Genomic DNA, 16,211 nt, shown 5'->3' on the forward strand with positions numbered 1-16,211 from the left:
TTTAAAAGCTGGCCTCCTCAGTTTCTGCTTGGGACAGGAAAACTGGGGCTGGTTTCTGCCTCCCTTAAGTTTTTTTTTTAATTTCTCCTTTAGGGTAAATATTTTATCCTGCTTTTTTAATATTTCCCAAAATATTTCATTCGGGTGGGGGGGCTTCCTACAGTGTCATATAAAAGGGAATGTTGCAATAGATAACATTCTGGCAAATCGGTGCTTTGTAACTCCTAATATCTCTCACATTAACCATTTTGTGAAAGGGCAAACCCCTCTCCACATTTTAGAAGCCCCCAACAATCTCTACAAATTGCATGTGGGTTCACCAATCCCCTAATGGTTAGGGACCATTATATAGGTAAAAAGGTTTTTGTAGGAGGAGAAGTGTTAGAACCTGGGGGAAGAGATAAAGGAGGGGTCAGCCTGGAATCCCTACATAGCCACAAGCAGACTTCACCCCTAATTTTTGTCACTCCTTCTCCTACAGTTTTGTTGTACTGTTGTTTGATGAAAGGGGAAGAGACATGTGAAACAAATAGTCAGTTAAAGTTGAACTCATTTAATTCCCACCACTTTCAAGCAAAAGTTTTAAATACAAACTTTCTCTTGAAGGCATTGGGGCTTTAAAAAAAAAAAAAAATCCCTAACCTTAGCTGGATTGTTCTGTAACAGACATTAGAGTTGCCTGTTACTACAGGCAACTCTAATGCCTACAGTAACAGACATATCTCAGCATCCTCATTATGGAATCATATTACTCTTGTTTCTTGTTAGCCAGTTGACACCCAAGTGTTTTTAATGAACCTCTGCAATTAACAGCCCATTAGGATGAATAAGCAAAGTTGGCACATCACTTAGTGACATTTCAGCTTTCCTGATGAGAAGATTCACCAAGCCAGTAAGGCATTTATTCACATTTGGAGGGTTAACATGAAACTTAGAAATCTCTTTTGGTGATGTGAAAACTAAATGTAGGAGATGTTTCTATTATTGCAAACTTATTCTTTCTCAATCATTGTCCAGGTATATGGCTGGTTTGGAAACTAAACAGGTTCATCTTTGCTTAGTATTTGACGTGGTTTTATCTGAGAAGCTCAAGACTGTCGGTTAATTTGGAAAATTGAAACAGTACTCTGGAAGAAGGCAATGAGAAATCACATCATGCCAAGAAAACTGCTTTGATATAGATATAGATACACATATATATTTACTTTGAAAAAACAAGCAGTTTAGGACTAGTGGGCAAGAAGTACATTTTAGTCAGGAAATCCCATAACATGTTTATCTAGATAAACTATGGTTTATATAGTTGAACTGTATAAACTATGGTTTGCAAATATAAAAACTGGATTCATGCAACAACAGATCACATGTTGTTCTCTGAGGCATGTATAGATTGTGAAATCCAGATATAGCAATTGACCACACTTGACAGCTGATACTTAACTTTGAGGACTGGATCAGTGATGAAATCCAATTTTTTTTACTACCAATTCTGTGAGTGTGGCTTGGTGGGCCTGGTGTGGCTTGGTGGGCGTGGCTTGGTGGATGTGGCAAGGGAAGGATACTACAAAATCTCCATTCCCACCGCACTCCAGGGGAAGGATACTGCAAAATCCCCATTCCCACTCCACTCTGGGGCCAGCCAGAGGTGGTATTTGCGCGGTTCTCCAAACTACTCAAAATTTCCACTACCGGTTCTCCAGAACCTGTCAGAACCTGCTGGATTTCACCCCTGGACTGGGCATCCTCTTCCATCACTCTTGAGGACAACAAACCAGTCTAAAGGGCCAAAAGAAAATCATATCACATACTGCTTAATGCATCTCTATCTGATCATTATTTGCTGCTTTCTGTCATCTTTGCCCTTGTGTCCCCATGTTTAGAAAGGATTTTTCTTTGTGACTTTTTCTTACATATCTGAACTAGTGAATGTCATAAGAGAGGAGGACATAGGCACTCTCCAAAATACTTGGTTCCTTCAAGTTGAATCCGAAGTTAATCCAAACACTTGAATTAAACCCAATGCTTGGATAGAGAAGGCTACCAGATCTAGGCTGCAAAAATCCAGATGGCAGATGACACAGAAAATTCTTCATAGTTTTCGGCTTTCCTGGTGGTTCAGATTCCTTTTTCAACATCTGCTTAAATGTACAGATCACAATCAATGGCACTGAGTTATATTAATTGCTATTTCAGGTGTCCCATGCCTTTCCCAGACATATATGACAAATACAGAAGAGCTAAAACATAGTTTTTAAATGGTTAAAACCTAATTTGAGGTGGCACAGTGGTTAGAATGCAATAATTGCAGCCTACTTCTGCCCACAGCCTGAAGTTTGACGGGACTAAAGGTTGACTCAGCCTTCCATCCTTCCGAGGTCGGTAAAATGAGGACCCAGATTGTTGGAGCCAATATGCTGACTTTATAAACCGCTTAGAGAGGGCTGTAAAGCACCATGAAGTGGTATAAAGATCTAAGTGCTATTGCTAAAATTTAAACATTTTAAATGGCTTTTAAACATAAGCAGAAATAGCAAGGGCAGCCAATTTAGAAATCCTGGCTGAAGAGAAATGTACTGTAGTATCATATTATAAATAAGATAGCCGTCCTTATTTATGCTCGTTTAGTAGTAATCTTTACATCTGAGTAGATGTTATAAATGTACACAATTAGAGTAGTAAGTACATATCTCAAGAAGCGAGATCATGTCTTGTATCCACATCCTGTTGCGTGTTGGTAGAGCAAAGAGGGAGAAATCTTTCTTGCCTCACTTAATTAACCTATGAAGACTGGGGCACACTTTAGTTTAGTATGCAATCATAGACTTGTTTCTGCAAGCACAGATCTGTCACAATGCAATGTCATGGAATTATCAGTTCCAATCCACCAATTCCTCGTAGATGCAGAGATTTCAGAGGGTGTTTTGAGCTCTTCTGCCACTGACTGCAGATTTCTGCTCTAAGGTCTGAAGCAGCCCACAGGACCCGTTTCAGCTTATGACAAGAATTCAGTTCATTTCAATTTAGCTTAATTTTTTCCTCTACCAATTAAGCAAAGGCCTTTCTTCTCTTTGTCTGCATCTGTGTGGATCTGAGAACATTAGTATTTAGAATTCTATATTCTTCATAGAATTCTTTATTGGCCAAGTGTGATTGGACACACAAGGAATTTGTCTTCGGTGCATACGCTCTCAGTGTACCTAAAAATGCATTCATCAAGAATCATATGATACAACTCTTAGTGATAGTCATAAGATACTAAATAAGGAATCAAAATCATACTAGGAAACAAAATAAAAGAATATAATCGTAAAGATACAAGCAACAAGGTTATAATTTATTTATTTATTTATTGGTTCAATTTATATGCCGCCCTTCTCCGGAGACTCAGGACGGCTTACAATGCGTTAAGCAATAGCCTTCATACTTTTGTATATACCTGCTTAGTAGGGCTTTTGGCCCCCCCAAGCGGTGTTCTTTTTTATACAAAGTCAGCTTATTGTCCCCACAATCCGGGTCCTCATTTTTACCTACCTCGGAAGGATGGAAGGCTGAGTCAACTTTGAGCCTGGTGAGATTTGAACTGGCAGTAATTGCAGGCAGCTGGCAGCTAAGTGCTACTTAACAGCATTTTAGTCCACTGCGCTACCAAGGCTAGTTGTTAAGGAATAACCCTTGAGTAGCAAGGGTGTGCACATGAAAGCGATTGAGAGTAGTTATGAATAAGCACAGTCACCAGACAAATACACTGAGTAGTGTTATAGTTTATATTCAGGAAAAATAAAGCACAGTATAAACAAATAAACAAAGTCTTCATACCAGTCGTATTAATCATACACAGTAAACAGTTTCAATATACTGCAAACATACATTGATGGTTTATATATTGCCAACCCAACAGGTTAGGCACTCATCATATTCCTAACAATAGTCATAAGTAGAAGGAGATAGGTAATAGGAAGGATGAGAAGAATGATAGTAATACAGCCTTAGTAAATAGCTTGACAGTGTTGTAGGAATTAGTTGTTTAGCAGAGTGATGGCATGTGGGAAAAAAACCTGTCCTTGTGTCTAGTTGTTCTGGTGTGCAATGCGCTATAATGTCGTTTTGAGGATAGAAGTTGAAACAAGTGATATCTAGGATGTGAGGCGTCTGTAGATATTTTCACAGTCCTCTTTACTGACCGGTATTGACAGGGGATGTAACAAAAAAAATTACTCATGGCAGCATTGGTCTCCACAGCTAGCCATGATGATGCAAAACTACAAGGCTTTTGCTGTGATGTCACAACAAAAACTCCACCTTTCCATTTGTACCCTGATGTTAGAGGGAACTCATGAGATTTGCATCATGATACATTATATCACTTCTCTCCCAACACTTTGCAGTGTTAGGCTTCCAAGTGGGGATTAGACTTTTCACCAGGTTGGGTCAAGGACAATTCACCACAGCCAACTCGCCATGGCCAACTCGCTGCAGGACAACTCATTGCAGGACAAGTGTTACACTAATACCTAAGAAATAGTGGAATAGAATAATTAAAAGTAGATGCCAAAGGAGGGACAAAATAAAATGTGAATGACAATTTTTTAAAAAAATAAATAAATTATTTTAAATGATTAAATTGAATCCTTGAATTGACCTGTGGTGAGTTATTCCATAGCGAATTGGCCATGATGAGTAGTCCCCCGGCGAGTTGGCTGAGGAGAGTTGGCTGCAGAGAGTTGGCCATATGACGATATGACGTCACCGAACCAGTTCTCTTTGTTCGGGAGCTGGGCCCTCTTGCCCCCCCCCGCATTATTCTTACCTTTTATTTGGCCCCAACCCCAATCTATTGCTGCCTCCTGAGTCCCAGCTGATCGGCAAAAAGAAAAAAAAACTGTTTAAACTCTTGCCGCGGGGCTTCAAAGAGCCGCCCTACAGCTGATCAGTGTTAAAAGGCAGTGCAGTGGTAGACCAGTGCCTCCAAAAACAAATGAGTAGACCGGTACAGCTCTGCAAGAAGTTAAAAGCCTGGTAAACCAGTACCTCTGCTAAATCCTAAAGAATTGTCACATGACCATCAAGCCACGCCCACAAAATAAGCCAGGCCCATAGAACCAGTAGTAAAAATTTTTACTACCCTGCTATGGATGCCTCTGTTGTGCCCCCTGCCTCCCCTGATTGGTTCCAAAACGCAAGAAGTAACCTGGAACCAGCCACCCTGCTCTCTGTTTCTTTGTCTCTTTGGTAAACTGTCAAGATGTGATTTAACAGATTAACAGACTTAGAAGGGACCTTGTAGGTCATCTAGTCCAACCCTCTGCCCAAGCAGGGAGACTAAATGGCTGTCTAGGATAACCCTCATGGCTATCTAAATGGAGGATCAAAAATACGACTTCTTGACTTACAACCTTTCATTTAGTTACCATTCGAAGTTATAACAGCAATAAAAAAAAGTGACTTATTAACATTTTTCACACTTACAACCTTTGCTGCATCCCCATGGTCACATAATCAAAATTTAGACAGTTGGCAATTGTCTCATATTTACGACGATTGCAGTGTCCCAGGGTCATGTGATCACCTTTTGCGACTTCCGACAAGCAAAGTCAATGGGGAAGCCGGGTTCACTTAACAACAATGTTACTAACTTAACAATTGCAGCAGTTCACTTAACAACTGTGGCAAAAAAAAGATCGTAAAATGGAGCAGAAATTCACTTAAGAAACGTTTCCCTTAGCAACAGAAATGTAGGTCTCAGTTGTGATTGTAAGTCAAGGACTAGCTGTAGAACTACATTTTGATGGGAACAGAGACAGTCTGGGAGCTCTGCTCTCCGATTTCTCAAGCGTCAATTGTAGTGTGTGTTTGTGTTTGTGTATGTGTGTGTGCTGCCAAAGCCTTACGTGGAAATGGCCTTTGTTTTAGTCCCAGGGGAAGGCAAAGGGTTTTAAGTGACTTATGTCTCACTTGTCTATGGAGATTCTCAGTCATTCAGATCATAGTTGTCCCAAAGGTGCTTTTTCAAGAGGCACCTGGACTTTCTGGTTTTTCTTTGAAGACATTTCGCTTCTCATCCAAGAAGCTTCTTCAGCTCTGACTGGATGGTGTGTCCCTCTTGGCAATATTAATGAAGTCTTGATTCACCCCTTAATCATTCAGCCTAGCTTTAATCATAGGGTTGTTGTGTGGCTAAAATGAGTCACCTCTCTATATCCCATCCAGGGTTTGTGCAAAGTGGGGTGTGAGACGACAATGATCAAAAATAAAATCGCACTGCTAGTAATTGTGTGGTGCAAAGCTGCCTCCATATCTTGTGGAACTGGTAGAGATTGCAATGCAAACTTATTAGCTAGATGTACGTCATAAAATATCTACACCCTTGACTTGAATAATAGTCCGCCACACTATTTAATGACACTGATGTTACTGCTACTACTTCCACCACCATTGCTAGCAGTAGTAATTTTGTATTAAGCATATGCTGACCTACCCAGAAGGATAATTACAAGTGAAGTGTGGATTACTTTGCAAATGTCTGCTTGGTTGGGAAATTAAATCTTCCCAACCAAGCGTTGGTTGAAATGCACTGCAGAAAGACTGAACTTTACAATTGGACCAGCTTATCCTTAAACTCAGGGGTGAAATGCTACTGGTTCGGACTGGTTCAACCGAACCGTTAGCGATGGCAGCAGGTGGTTTGGAGAACCGGTAGCAACAGCAGCGCGAGGCTCCGGTTACCCGCCCGGTCATCGTTACTTCCTAGTTTTAAGCAGGAAGTAACCTGTTTTTTACCCTCTGCGCATGCGCAGAAGGATTTGCACATGCACATGGCACGTGCACTTCCAAACTGGTAGGGAAGCTAAGTAGATTTCACCCCTGCTTAAACTGGACTAGGGGGAAAGAAAGATACGCTTCTGAATAGCTATCAACTCTCCCACTTTCCTTACTGGATGTAAGTAAAACAGAAAGAAGGCTTCAGATGTTAATCATAGGTGTGAATAAAGGACATGCTGGAACGTTCTGTCCCAGTTGCTGTTCAGGACATGCAACTGACTTTAGAGGAGGACACTATGACTTCTTTGTGAGCAGGTTATGTGTTTCCCTACCCTTCCAACCAATGGTGAATTCAATTTTTTTTTACTACTGGTTCTGTGGACATGGCTTAGTGGGCGTGGCAGGGGAGGGATACTGCAAAATCTCCATTCCCTCCCCACTCCAGGGGAAGGATACTGGAAAATCCCCATTCCTTCCTCACTCCTGAGGGAAGGATATTGCAAAATCCCCATTCCCACCCCATTCTGGGGCCAGCCAGAGATGGTATTTGCCGGTTCTCTGAACTACTCAAAATTTCTGCTACCAGTTCTTCAGAACCTGTCAGAACCTGCTGAATAGCACCCCTGCTTCCTGCAAATTATTACGTTCAACCTAGCGTGCTTTTCTGTCCACATCCATTATTCCACTGATTTATTTAATGAATTCTCAAGTTCTGTATAAAAAACAACAACAACTCAGAATGGTGCACAGTAACAATCAACTAGAGATAGTCCTCGACTTACAACCACAATGGACCCCAACATTTCCATTGTAACTGAGGCACTTAAGCAAGTTTTGCCCCATTTTGGGATAGTTGTTAAGTTGAATCACTGCAGTTGCTTAGTTAGTAACATGTTGTTAAGTGAATCTGGCTTCTCCATTGACTTTGCTTGTCACGTGGTCGCAAAAGGGGATCACATGATCCCAGGACACTGCAACTGTCATAAATATGAGTCAGTTGCCAAATTTTAATCATGTGGCCATAGGGATGCCGCAACAGTCATATGTGTGAAAAACAGTCATAAATTTTTTGGTGCCACTGTAATTTTGAACGGCCACTAAATTTAATTTAATTTAATTTAATTTCCAATTTATATACCGCCCTTCTCCCTGAGGACTCAGGGCGGTGTACAGCCAAGATAAAAAACATAGAATACAAATATTAAAACATTTAAATATATATATAAATTTTGGCCTGAAAGTTAAGAATCACAGACTAATTAAAAGAATTTAAAAATTTCTTCTTAAGCCAACCCGGCTTGCTGAAAAAGATGGGTTTTCAGGGAACGACGGAAGGCATTGAGGTCCTGGATTCTTCTTATCTCCGGGGGCAACTGATTCCAGAGGGTGGGAGCCCCCACAGAGAAGGCCCTCCCCCTGGGGGCCACCAGCCTACATTGTTTGGCTGATGGCACCCTGAGGAGGCCCTCTCTGTGGGAGCGCACGGGTCGATGGGAGGTCATCGGTAGCAGCAGGCAGTCTCGGAGATAGCTAGGCCCTATGCCATGGAGCGCTTTAAAGGTGATAACCAACACCTTGAAGCGCACCCGGAAGACCACCGGGAGCCAGTGCAGCTCGCGCAGGAGCGGTGTTACATGGGAGCGCCATGTTGCTCCCATCACTACCCGCGCTGCTGCATTCTGGACCAGCTGGAGCCTCCGGGTGCTCTTCAAGGGGAGCCCCATGTAGAGAGCATTGCAGTAGTCAAGGCGAGAGGTGACGAGGGCGTGAGTGACTGTGCACAAGGAATCCCGATCAAGAAAGGGCCGCAACTGGCGAATCAGGCGAACCTGATAAAAGGTCCCCCTGGTAACAGCCGTCAGATGTTCCTCCAAAGACAGCTGCCTATCCAGGAGGACTCCCAGATTGCGAGCCCTTTCAGTGGGGGCCAAAGACTCGCCCCCAATAGTCAGTGATGGAGTCAACTGACTATATCGGGATGCCGGGAGCCACAGCCACTCAGTCTTGGAAGGGTTGAGCCTGAGCCTGTTCCTCCCCATCCAGATCCGCACAGCCTCCAGGCACTGGGACATCACTTCAAGGGCATCGTTGGGGTGGCCTGGGGTGGAGATGTACAGCTGGGTGTCATCAGCGTACTGGTGGTATCTCACCCCAAAGCCACGGATGATCTTGCCCAGCGGCTTCACATAAATGTTGAACAGAAGGGGCAAGAGGACCGATCCCTGCGGCACTCCACAAATGAGAGGCCTCGAGGTCGACCTCTGCCCCCCTGCCAACACAAACTGCGACCGGTCGGAGAGAAAGGAGGAGAACCACCGCAACACAGTGCCTCCCACCCCCAACTCTTCCAGCCGGTGCAGCATGATACCATGGTCGATGGTATCAAAAGCCGCTGAAAGATCTAATAGGACCAGAACAGAGGAATAACCCCTGTCCCGAGCCCTCCAGAGATCATCCACCAACGCAACCAATGCCGTTTCTGTGCTGTGCCCAGACCTGAAACCCGACTGGAACGGATCTAGATAGGATGTTTCCTCCAGGAATTGTGGAAACTGTTGCGCGACCACACTCTCAACAACCTTCGCAATGAAGCGAAGGTTGGAGACAGGACGATAGTTAGCCAATATTGCTGGATCCAGGGACGGCTTCTTGAGGAGAGGCCTCACCACCGCCTCTTTCAGGGCAGCGGGGAAGTGACCCTCACTCAACGAAGCATTAATGACGCCCTGGAGCCAGCCTCGTGTAACCTCCCGGGAAGCCAGTACCAACCAGGAGGGACACGGGTCCAGTAAACATGTGGCCGCACTAAGTCTCCCCAAAATCCTGTCCACATCATCGGGAGTCACAGCATCAAACTCCTCCCAGATAACATTCTCAAGACTGTTCCTCGTCACCCTGCCCTGATCTACCCAGTCAGAGTCCAAATCCCCCCGGATCTGAGCGATTTTGTCATACAGGTATTGTCCGAAATCCTCCGCCCTGCCTTCTAAGGGATCCTCCCGCACTCCCAGATGGAGCAGGGTGCAGGTCACCCTAAACAGGGCGGCCGGACGATTCCCTGATGATGCAATAGAGGCGGAAAAGTAGTTAGACTTTGCTGTCTTTATCGCCACTAGGTAGGCCTTAATATGCGACCTTACCAGTGTTCGATCAGATTCAGCGAGACTGGCCCTCCAACCGCTCTCCAGGCGTCTTTTCCGGCGCTTCATTTCCCTCAGCTCCTCAGTAAACCAAGGAGCCACCCGGGATCGGCATCGGGTCAGAGGCCGTAAAGGCACAACTCGGTCCAAGGCCCCACCAGCCGCCCGATCCCTGGCGGCTACCAGGTCCTTGGCCGAGTCATGTGCTAGATCCTCAGGAAATGGCCCAAGCTCCGTCTGGAACCTATCAGGATCCATCAGGCGCCTGGGGCGGATCCATCTAGTTGGGTCCGCCTCCCTGCGGCGAGGGGTCGCGGTTCGAAGATCTAGGCGAAGGAGTGAGTGGTCAGTCCATGACAAGGGTTCCATGTCTATATCCCCTACAACAATGAATTGTTGTAAGTCAAGGACTGCTTGTACAGTAAACCCTGAAAATTCAAAATATTTTTTCTGATAGGGAAAATATAATTAAATAATTAGAATATCCAAGCATTGAAAACCAAAAGGTGCAACCCTATTGAAATCAAATTTTAGTAAAACAGACTGGAAGAGGTAGTAACAGGTCCTTTGCTGGCCCACATGAGAAAGTTCATTTAAAGCAGGAGTTGTCAATCTTGGCAATTTTAAGCCTGGCAGACTTCAACTCCCAGAATTCCCCAGCCAGTTGGCTGGGTAATTCTGGGAGTTGAAGTCTACCAGGCCTAAAGTTGCCAAGGTTGGAGACCCCTGATTTAAAGTGTGGGTGCCATCCTAGACAGGTTCATATCAGTTGAAAATAATAGCCCACAAATTGTGATATAACCCACAAAGACCTATCTAATCAACAATTTTAATTGCACAGATTTATATTGGGAAGTCAGATACTATATTCCCAAGTTGTTCAGGACTTTATATACCAGCAGATTAAAAAACTCTGAATCTTGATTTGATCACTAATTCAGTCTCTAAGTCCTCTTTCAAATTCATCCTATTTTTCTTCAGCCCAAACTACAATCCTCATAATCCACAAATATTCTGGAAACTGTTTTTATAATCCAACACAATGGGAGGGTCAAGAAAAAGATTGCTGCCTAATTGGATCTCCTATGTATGCAATGAAATTTCATTTTAATGTATGCCCATTGGTGTACATTTAAAGTGACAGTAAAGTTATTCTAAGTCTAAATAAAAGCACCAACTCACAATTTCCCTAATCTACAGCTTTATCAGTTTTCTTTACTTTGTGTATTTTGAGAGGGAAGCATAGTCTTTCTTCCAAAGACTTAGTCCTTACGTTAAGAAAACTAGCACATCAAGGATAATGGTTTGAAATTTACTTTTCCATGCCATCCTGATCTTCTGTGGCATGGCAACGTGGCTTGCTACTACTTCTTCTTCTTGTGCCATATCCATCATCGGATGTTGGCGATCATGTTGGTGATCCTATTTTTATCAAAGCTGCATGAAAAAGTGCTGCTGAGTTTTGTCCAAACCAGTTTTTTAGATTTTGAAGCCATGACATTCTTCTTCTGCCTGGACCTCATTTGCCTTCCCAAACACCCAGGGGTGCTATTCAGCAGGTTCTGACAGGTTCTGGAGAACCAGTAGCGGAAATTTTGAGTAGTTCGGAGAACTGGCAAATACCACCTCTGGCTGGCCCCATAGTGGGGTGGGAATAGGGATTTTGCAATATCCTTGCCCCAGGAGTGGGGAGGGAATGAGGATTTTGCAGTATCCTTCTCCTGGAGTGGGGTGGGAATGGAGATTCTGCAGTATCTTTCCCCTGCCCTGCCCACCAAGCCACGCCACGTCCACCAAGCCACGCCACGTCCACCAAGCCACGCCCACAGAACTGGTAGTAAAAAAATTGAATTCCACCACTGCAACATCATTTGTATGTCTACTTAGTGCAAGAGTGTTTGATTAGGTATTTACAGGCCTAAGTGGTGCAGTCCAGAAATATGCTTATTTTCTTGTCGGCTATGCATTTTATAAAGTATTACATGCTCTTGATGCAAAAAAAGGATACAAGAACATAGCAAATTGCTGGACAGCAGAAATGAGCTTCTTCAATGGTACCCAAGCCTTGTGGATGATTAATTTCTACTTTCAAGGTCTGGAGGTCCAAAAAGCTTATCTCTTGCTGAGGTGCCTTTTCTGCCCTTGGATCCTTAAAAACTCCTGTATTTGTGTAGTTCCTACCCTGTTTCAAGTTGGGATACACTCAGGAATTTATTTGATCAGTCTGTCTTTCCCCGCACTCATTTTTATGATAGGTCTGAAAAGCCTCAAATGTTTAACAAATGCAAAGTCTGCAGGTAATAAAATTACATTTGTATTCCTTTCACTATTGATATGCAAGATTTCTTTTATGAAACATTTTCTGTATGCTGCAGTATTTTCTTGATAACATAAAGTATATAAACCGCTAAAATATGAGGGAAAAAAATGCCTGGCATATCAACTATGATTTAAGGGCATGTTGTTCCCAATTGGTTTTGGGAATGCTTACAATAGGGCTTTGATTTTGTTTTTTTCACCAGACATAAGGAAAGTTCAGAAAATATTTACCAAGACTTTGTTTTATCATTAGCGACAGAGTTTGAGGAAGTAATGGGGACCAAGATCGTGTTTCTAAGTACCTGAAGCAAAGACTTATTCTTTGTTGCCCTGGAGAGATTTAGATCTTGCAAGCTGAGATGGTAAGGAGGCCATATTTCACGCGAACATCAGAAGAGACTTAATGATAGTAAGAACAATTCCATATTGGTGTCAGTAGAAAGATAGCAATCTTTTCCACCCTGGAGGTATTCGTAGACAGTCTACTGTCACAAAGGCACATTTGGTGCTGGTGATTTCCTTTGTCTTATTGTTATTAAAATATATATTTTGAGCTACCTGGAGGTGCTCTTGGTTAGAGCTGTCCATTGCCTTTTGTTTTATTTTGTTTTGTTTTATTTAAAAAATAATGTATTGTTCTTGTCTGTGAGAAAACTGTCCTTATTCCCAAGCTATTTATATGCTTCGAGACAAAAGTAATGCAATACTCAGAGCCTTTTCAAGTCCCTACCTGCCTTTTAACATCATTCAGTCCCAAATCTAAAAAAGATCTCTCGCTGCATCATTGGAAACCTCGGTCAAAAAGCAGCACCAGTGCAACTTCTTTTGCTAAGCCTATTCTTTCATCCAACAATAGTCATCCAGAGCTATTAATATTTATTTTTCTAACCCTAGGCCACTTCTGCCGTTCCTATGCATGAGTCTAAGACGGCCTGAAGCACTGAAGGTGGCTTTGGAGAAAGAAGTAGATAGCCGTTTGCTTCGATGAAAAGGCCACTTAATCAACCTGAATGGCTCTCTCTAATCAGTACATTACTCCAAGCAGGATTCCAGCATGCCTGCCTTCCGTTACCATCAGTGGGATAACACACAATTACCTGCTTCCATTCAGAAGCAATATTTCAGGCTTCTGGGATGGGAAAAATGCAGAGGGAGGCAACTTGCACAAGCTCAATGACAGCAGGAAAAAACAAAATGCACAGTGAACGTGTGGATGAAGTGAAGTGGCTATAGGAAACAGGAGGAGAGAAATAAAACACACAACTGATATCTTAAGATCAGGTTGTAGCAAAAGTTCCACAGCATGGAGTAATTTCCTTTTCTCCAGTGGCATTGTTTCGTAAAGCTTTCCAGTAGCAGTGTCAAAAAGAAAAACAGAAAGTAAAACAACAGAGAAAAAACACTCCAGCTATAATCTCAGGGAAGTGTTGCCAAGATTTGGAAAAAGTGGAATGAGAAAGGAAGAGGGAGCCAATAGGGTACATTAAAAAAACCTCCACTCAAGCTTTTCTTATGTACGATTGCTTAATTGTAATGGCTGAATTAATTTTACTTCCAGGTTGTCATCAATAGGCAAGGAGGATGGCATGGGGATTCATTCAAATAAAGCCAATGTTGTTAAAGAACTGTGGTGGCGCAGTGGTTAGAATGCAGTATTGCAGGCTAATTCTGCTGACTGCCAGCAGTTTGATTCTACTGGCTCAAGGTTGACTCAGCCTTCCATCCTTCCGAGGTTGGTAAAATGAGAACCCAGATTGTTGGGGGCAATAGGTTGACTCTGTAAACCACTTAGAGAGGGCTGTAAAAGCACTATGAAGCAGTATATAAGTCAAAATGCTATTGCTATTAAACGAGAATAAAATAACAAAAGAACAGGATTGATGGTATCCGACTTGTACATGTAAAACGATGCTGGAAAAGATGCAATAAAAGACCACCAATGTGATTAATAGGCTACAGCACCTCCTTTACAAGGAAACACTACAATGAGCGGGCTTTTGGGATTAGTTCGTAAGCAAGTACTGCATAGGGAAATGTGACCAAAAAATATTATAAAATCATACTGTGGCCAGAGGGTTTTTCCCTTGCTCTATTATACTGTATTGTTAGAAATTGAGCTCATCCATTGAAACTGATACAGAAAGTTACAGGTAGTATTCCACTTATGACCACAATTGAGCCCAGAACTTCTGTTGCTAAGCGAGACATTTGTTAAGTGAGTTTTGCCCCATTTTATGACCTATCTGGCCACAGATGTTAAGTGAATCGCTGCAGTTGTTAAGTTAGTAACATGGCTGTTAAGTGAATCTGGCTTCTCCATTGACTTTGCTTGTCAGAAGGTCGCAAAAGCTGATCATGTGACACCCCCCCACCCTCCCAGGATACGACAACCATCATAAACATGAGTCAGTTGCCAAGCATCTGAATTTTCAATATGCCACCTTTGGGATGCTGCAATGGTTGTAAGTCTGAAGGACGGTCATAAGTCACTTTTTTCAGTGCCGTTGTAACTTTGAATGCTTACTAAATGAACTGTTGTAAGTCGAGGACTATCTATATTTAACATAGTTAAATCATGGATTGGTATCAATTACAATAGCACCACCAGTTTAGATATTAAATAAAGGGTCTAGTTGCATTTTTAAAGGGAACCAGACAGATGCATTTCATATATAGCATTGATGGTTAACCTTTTTGGCATTGAGTGCCGAAACTGGAGCATGGGTGCATGCACGCACACACGTGCACCAGAGAACCGGAACCCAGAAGGGAACAACTGGCCAGTGAGCAGGCACACGACGGACCCCGGAAGAGCAGGTGGCAATGGCACGCGTGCCCACAGAGAAGGCTCTGTGTGCCACCTCTGGCACATATACTATAGGTTCGCTATCCCGGATATTGTTTTGCCCCAGCTACGGACTGCAAAGAACGCAGCACACACAAACTCTATACAAAACTTATTTTACTCAAATAACTCAGTCTTTATCAACCAAAGGCTGTTAATAAACTGTCTTAACAGCCTACCAGAATTCTAAGATAAGGTAATCACAGTTTTACTAGAGTTGGCAGAAAGCCCAGAAGCAATTTTGCAGAGAATCCAGACGCGACGGAGAGTGAACTAAAGTTGTTCCCTACAGTTTGCTGCAAGCAGCGTTCCTCCTTATATAGGCTAAGGGAGTGGCCAATTAGCCCCAAGCCTTACTGTCAAGGAGACCTCCTCCTGAGGAGCCACTCCTGCCTTTTGGCAGCTCTGCGCGCCCATGCATTGAGAAGAGGCTCCTCCTCTTCGTCCTCTTCACTTAAAGGAGCTTCTGGAGCTTCTGAAGGCCCTGGCTGAATCCCTGCCTCTGGCACCACATCTTCTCCAGCCTCCTCACTGTCCGACTCGAGTGCCAGTTGCACAGGCTGCTGGCGCAGCACCACACCAGCCTCCTCGTTGTCGGAATCAGCTACAATCCGCACAGGCCACTGACGGGCCACAACAGATATATAGGCTCTTGGTGTCTTACAATTCTTGAATCATAGATGACACACATTCAGAATCCAGCTATTGAGGAGCACCAGTGGAACAGGATTTTATGACTTCCATGTTCATATGCCTTGGGCTCCTGAATGCAGCATGAAATCTAAGTCAAATAAATAGCTGTGTATCTAGTTAGTCACTGTTATAATATGCTGGACTGGAAAGTCCTTAGTCTGATTTAAAACATCTTGTACTCATGCATCAGAGGTCAAGATGAGGTCTAGAAATTCAACAGGACAACTAACAACCTTCCTGGGAAATGGCAATCCAAAAACCCCCTGAACCTCTATGGTTCCTCTAGTGGTGCCATCCAGTGGTGGGTTTCAAATTTTTTTACTACTGGTTCTATGGGTGTGGTTTTGTGGGCGTGGCATGTCTTCATGGGCGTGGCTTGGTGGGTGTGGCAGGGGAAGGATACTGTAAAATCTCCATTCCCTCCCCACTCCAGGGGAAAGTTACTGCAAAATCCC

At 43.2% G+C, this 16,211-nt stretch overlaps 1 long non-coding RNA gene across 1 annotated transcript; it reads left to right on the plus strand.

The window, feature by feature from the left end:
* Window positions 1-718: 718 nt before the first annotated feature.
* LOC117662014 (uncharacterized) lies at window positions 719-13,721 on the plus strand. Its single transcript, XR_004590240.3, has 2 exons — window positions 719-892; window positions 13,113-13,721. It is a non-coding gene; the product is annotated as an uncharacterized LOC117662014 (long non-coding RNA).
* Window positions 13,722-16,211: the final 2,490 nt, after the last annotated feature.

Source organism: Pantherophis guttatus, chromosome 2 (assembly GCF_059756535.1).
Source record: "Pantherophis guttatus breed Tessera chromosome 2, ASM5975653v1, whole genome shotgun sequence".
In the NCBI taxonomy this organism is placed as follows: domain Eukaryota; kingdom Metazoa; phylum Chordata; class Lepidosauria; order Squamata; family Colubridae; genus Pantherophis; species Pantherophis guttatus.